Genomic DNA, 6,869 nt, shown 5'->3' with positions numbered 1-6,869 from the left:
ATCGGTGCCCTCTGTAATGACATACACGCCCACACGGAGTAACCTCCCTGACATTTAGGACATTCGTCATAAAGTGTGCCATGACAAACCAAACCATCCGGAACAGATGTCATCTTTTGGGATCACGTCTCTGAAATAAGTATGAATGTGGTTAATGTGCATGTTAAAGATGAATTTGATTAATACCATACATTAGTGTTTTTAAATGCTGAAGTTGAATACATTCATTCATCCTCGGACGGCAGTCATCCAAAGCAAACCTTCATGATTGTGATGCCTGTTGTTCTCAGTGACCTCAAACAGGCCAAGTCAAGTCAGAGGTTATCCTCATAAGCCATATACATGACAGAGAGTAAACAAATATAAATAAAAACAAAACAAAACAATGAAAACACACACACACTCGCGCGCGCGCGACGATTTAACAAGTATTGGTTTGTATGTGATGGGCATAAGTGAAATATATTTATCAACAGTGGGATGTTTATAGTAATATTCAGGGAGATGTGTGCTTCGTAATTCGTTTAACACATTGCATTCTAACATAAAGTGAAATCCATCCCCAATTTTACTCTTACATGATGTACACTATCTATTATCTTTATCAATTTTATGCCATCTACTACTTTCAATAGGAAGTCTTTGCTTAGAGGTTCTGAGTGTTGTAACATAAATACGTAAATCTAGAGGAAGTTGCAATATGAAGATTATCCTTAAACATACTGTAACATAGGCGTTTCGATGACTGTGATTTACGTTCCATCCACGTTTGTAGAAACTGAACAACGACTATGGTTTTAAAATTGTCTACCAACCATTGGGTACTTTGAAATTCTTGTAACTGCCAAATGTAACCATCCTGTACCCTTCAAGATTTACTTCCACTGTTAGTGGATATTTAGCATCTGCCTGATAAATTTACAAAGTGAACATTCAATTATAAATCACTTCTGATAGTTTACCTTGAGATAATGACAATTTACACCAATATGATAAAATTCTCAATTTGATAGAAATACTAAGTGGATATCTTCCAAGTTCACCACAGACCGTAAAGTCTGGAGTCGTTGCGTATTTGGGATTTTACTTTCTTAGTAAAGTACAAATTCTAGTACTTTTTTTGGTTGAGTCCCATCCGGGAATCGAACTCGAACTCTGGAGCCGTTGTTTTTACCTTCAATATGTATTTACAAAATTTCAAATGAGTATGTTTTAATTTAATAGTGTTTCGTAGCCCCACACCTCAGCACCACACAATAGAATAGGCTTGACAAGTTGATCGAAAAGTTATATAGACCGGTATATCTAGTAAACGATTTTTTCACTAAGGTTAACCTTAACCTAACTGTCATTCTTTAGCATTGCACAAAGGTTACCCTAGTGACTTACGATCACCTTGTTGCTTTGTGAAATGATACACCCAACCTTAGCGCTAAGGCTAACCTTATGTCAATATTAAAGTACAGAAGTTACGGTCACCTAAGCGCTGAGATCGCTTTGTACCACGGCACCCCAAAAACCCGAGTTTGATTGACCTACCGGTATCAGTACACCAGAGAATTCTTGATTCTGCAATATCACAGATCGGGTTACCATAAATTGTCTTGCGGGGAATTGAACCCGGGTCTTCGGCGTGACAAGCGAACGCTCTAACCACTAGGCTACCCGATCGCCCCCAGCCTAGAGGAAATACGGTACGTTTGTGATCAGATGTTTTCGCGACAACATGACTGGATTTAGGATAAGAGGAAAACACAGAAACTAAGCACGTTCAACCTGTTGGGGATACATTTATTAATTTCAGCAACAAATAACATTTATTTTCAAAACATCTTCATGATAATATAATTATAGAAACACCTTTTTGCGATCGAAATCTCTTGTCGCCTTTGTTAACCATCAACGGGTCACACAATAAGCCATAGACAAACGTCTACAGGCCAATGGTACACAACATCATAAATCGGTTGTTTAGATACGTTGTACCCGTATCTACCAGGGTTAGATTTGATCTTCAGTACCCCACGCTTGTCGTAAGAGGTGACTATCGGGATCGGGTGGTCAGGCTCCCTGATTTGGTTGACACATGTTATCGTATCTCAATTTTGTAGATCGATGCTCATTCTGTTGATCACTTGATTGGTCCAGACTCGATGATTTACAGACCGCCGCCATGTAGCTGGAGTATTGCTGAGTGCAGCGTAAAATTAAACTCTCTCACTTTTATTTAGCTTCATATCACTCGTATAAAGCATGGATGCTGTCAACAACAATATGGACATCCACTGACAGCAGAGAACCAGCGTTGCAGGTCAAGTTCAGCCACATCCAAATTTGAGATATTTAGTTTGAATTTGTATCATTTACTTGAGGTAATTGTTAACTAGCCAATAAGATCTACACATCCCAAACACATACCAGAATTGCGTTCCGTTACGTTACAGCACATTGCTGAACTGACAAAATATACTATGGTCATTTTTCGTTTCAGTATTTCATCAACTTATATAATGGAGGAAGTCAGAATGTGCATGTGTATTCGTCCGATATGTGGCGCTGCACAAAAAAGAAGGCGCAAGTGTACTGCATTCTCATAAGCCAGGTACATGCGACCGCTGACCCAATTAGAAGTCTGATATTGTACTGCTCTCACCTGCCCGAGTGAACAAGACCGGGAAGGCTGGAAGAGAACAGACAGCTTGTACTTCATGACGAGGATTTGAAATATTGTACAACTGATTGGAAAAGCACCGTTCTCAGTGTAGACATATCTCTTCTGACGGAAAGGTAAATCAATATAATTGTTTATGAACTCCTCTCATTTTCTCAATGTGTTATGTTTACTAAATTTTAGGGGGCGTTTTTCAGCAATAAACATTGTTCTATTACCTTCATGACGTTTAAACAGTAATTATTGATTTGTCACTTGTTCATATGGGGTTCCTAGTCGAAAAGGTAAAACGTTTGTTGAGGAATCGGACTGTATTGACAACAAGGTTCATTATTGTCATCTTGTCATCCATTGAATGGACTGAATCCTTTACATACAGGTGACTTGGTCATCCTATTCGGACCTTGCTCATAATATCATCCACTCGTTAGCCAAGAAACGTAAATATGTAGGTTAATGCGCTGGTGTCATGACAATGACTGCATTTGAAGTGTATTATATTTAATGTATTTAATATATAAAGGAACATAATTCCTGTTGATGTATGTAGCAAGGACAATGCCTCTGTATGTGATGATACAGATATTAAGCTAGATGTGTTAGAACGGGTTAGCCAAAACCTTATGTGAAATATACGGAGTTTTATTGAGTTCATCACTTGTACTTTCGAGCTTAGTGTGGTTCCATTCTGTCTATGATGACATACTCCCTTCACTATTTTAAACTACATCTACATTTCTCCGATTTTTGCTACAATATTATGTATTTTGCAATATTCCTCTAAACTTTGTGTATAATTACACTGCATTAATTACAGAGAGATAATATATTGGGTGCAGCTATGACCACTGTTAACGGTTGTAAGTGATTTATACAAGATCAGGGTATGAAACTCCAACAAAAATCATCCAGACCACAGGGCTGGTTAGATGTAAAATTTTGCCAGTCCTGTCGAAAACTTACCTGCCAGCAAATAAATTAAAGGATTGAAAAGTGACATAGTTTATCATCCATTTGAAATTCATCCTTTATTTCTACGAGTGAATTAATTATGATTTATTATCCTGAAATATAATAAACATTTTCACATAGGCAACACAAAATATTTTCAAAAACGCAACATGTCTAAATTTTAACCCCTTCGTCGGGCAGGGGATTTTGAGAATCTGGCAGTCCGTGTTGAAAAGAACAGGTCCAGGACACTCGGACAAGAGGGTATTTTGAATGCTGGCAAGATGTCTTCTTTATGTCCTGAACACAAACCATGAGCGTTTATCGAGAAGAAGAGAGACAAAAAATGAATGTTCTTGCTGGATGAACTCCAGCAATAGCGGTGAAAACAGCAAAGAGTCACCATTAGTTCATGTATTCACACTGTAACATTGCATTTGTAATACAGATTATATCTGGTCAAATTACGTTTCTATGAATACTGGAGCAGTATAAATTTGATTTTGTAGGTTAAAGTATGGAGCATATAGTCATGTATCCCAAAGTCTATGAATAATATACCGACCTTAACCAATATTAATTAATATTGGAAACAACATTAATGCGGCTTTTGTAAGCTAAAGCATATACTGCACACTCAGTAAATGCAGAGATCTGTTTATCTAAAAAGTAAGTATTACAACTGTACATGTGTATTGTGTATGCTCGATGAGTTCCTAACACATGTGGCCAGCAACCATGCGTTATTCATCCAGCACCAACGGTCACATTTACCGTGTCTCCACAAAACAGCCATGCGTATTTCCCTAGGATGACTTCTTTGGTAATATGAACTAATTTATATTGATTAGATATATCACGTTTGTTACTTTCGCAGTTTGTGACTGCCTAATGTCTTTTGAACTATGCATGATTGCAATTGGAATAAACTTGCACATGTTTGTCGAATAGGTTTCTTTATGCTTGCAGTCTTGTTCTCGAATGGCATAGAGAAACTGTATATCATCCACAGAGCGCAATATGACTATATAAGAGAAACGTGTATCAGATGTGTTATGATATCGTGCCCAATTGATGATAAGGCCACCTTGTTCACAGTGAACTCAAACACTTGGGGATTTTGTGTATGGCCATTGGAAGGCTGAGACGCGCCCTTGCCGTCGGGCTTCCGTTCAGACAGCTTTGTTATTTGACAGTGGGGTATAGTCATAGGAAGTAATGTTGATATGGTCCTTCGTTATCTTGGTGAGCAGAATTTCGCGGATTCTTTGCAGCATCTGCGTGATCCGTGACGTCACAGCAGCTACAAGCTAACTAAATTAGAAAAGGGCAAGAGAAATAGATTTTACTTCTCTGACCATTATGGCAAATAATTTACTAAACAAATGGCAACTGAAAGACCTGGTGGATGCCACAACCTCTGGTGTGGGTATATCGCTTTCGCTTGCCTTTAGATTTGTAACCTGTTCAACGCCTCACTCAGCAATATACGGGCTAAGTTACGGCGGTCTGTATGTAGTCGGGCCAGTAACAGAACACCAAATGATTGACATCGTGAGCATCGATCTACGCAGCTGGGATACGATGACACGCATACAATACAAGGAACGAGTGCAACGCAATATAGCACAAAAACGGCAGAGTCAATTTCTCATGCATTCAGTTTGCGCGAGAAAGTAACCGTAATCATAGATCCAACAGTTTCCAGAACCTCTGACATGGAAGGGGTTTGTCCTATTTGTTTATTTTGCCTGTGAAATTACTTTTCATGATTTTGGGGGAGTTTATTCTGTTTGATACTTGAAGTACTTTTCCTGACCATTTTCTTTCTTTCTGTCAAAACCTTTAATTTTGCGTAAAGGGAGTCAATAATTCTGAGAAATACTTTTTTCTGATTTGCATTCAGTTATACAATGTACATACAGTGGAAGCTGCCTAATCCGGCATTCATTGGGACTGAGGACATAATCCGTTTTAAACAATGTGCCGGATTGGAGAGCTGATGATAAATGTACAAGCCACGGAGGGTACTTCGATTTTATGCTGGGATTGACAACTTGCTGGATTAGACAGATGCCGGTTATGACAGCTTCCATTGTATTGTATATTTCTCCAGGGGGATTTTCACCTTTCCCTATCGATGATAATTTAAGGCACAACTCAGTCCAGGAAATACATTTTACTGGAATCCGGTATTTCTTTGGTGGTCTATCCTTATCACTAGAGGCCATTGCTTGGAAACTACGAGTTTCCCCAAGAGCTCGAGCTGCAGTTCACGGACGCAGCAGTTAACGCCATGTGATGAGCAGGGCGCAGAAAGTGTTAAAGAAATAACTTCCTTTGAAATAAATTTCTCGCTGTTCAATATTAACCTCCTTTTGTATTACGATAATACAGGTGATCCTATTTGTCCCACCCTACGCCGTCACTGAGCAACTCCAAATGATGGTTCAGTCCAAGGGCAACTACACGAAAAGGCTCATTCCGTGGGCATGCTCTGGCTGTCAGGAAAGTCAAAAGTAAATCTTAATTAATTCGCAGCAGAATGTTTGCCAAAAAACGATTGGTCGTACATAAAGGACATACAGGTTCAATCTATGTAGCTGACTACGAATCATCTTTGCAGTCACACGCATATGACTGCATGAAGTTCATCTCGAGAGCCACTTGACCACTGTTTCCTAATACAACAGTTCTGATGAAAATGCATTGATGTTGCCTCTCTGCGTTATTTTGTCATTCGACATGATTGTCGGACATCGAGTGATAGCGGTGATCATTCTTCTGTATCTGTGTGCTTAAAGGTACGCAGAATTTCCAGAAGACAATGATTACAGAGGAATTTGTTTATACTCAGAGCAAAAATCCTAATAAGGTGATCAGCCTCATACAGAATTGCAATCGGTCAGCTCAACACCTTTGATACAATCAATTCGGGATTTCGTTAGAAAGTGAGATATTTGGCTGCGTGTTATGCGCAGTAAGTCTTGTCATGAATTCGTATGACATAGTAATATCTGTCCAGGCAATGATAATCTGAACAACGGATAAAGTTCTATGGGTATACAACTTCTTATAATGTAAGCGGTGTTTCGGCGTAGCTGCTAAAACCGTTATAAAGCAAGTGATATTTACGGGGTAGTCATGTTACATCTTTGGGTCAAGGTAAAATCCTAGGATGTTTTGATGCTGTTCTAAGGGATTAGACACGTGATCTTCTACTAAATGTAAAATGTGTTCCACCAGG

The sequence above is a fragment of the Haliotis asinina genome, chromosome 2, assembly GCF_037392515.1.
Source record: "Haliotis asinina isolate JCU_RB_2024 chromosome 2, JCU_Hal_asi_v2, whole genome shotgun sequence".
Classification (NCBI taxonomy): Eukaryota; Metazoa; Mollusca; class Gastropoda; order Lepetellida; family Haliotidae; genus Haliotis; species Haliotis asinina.
Note: the sequence above shows the minus strand (reverse complement) of the source record.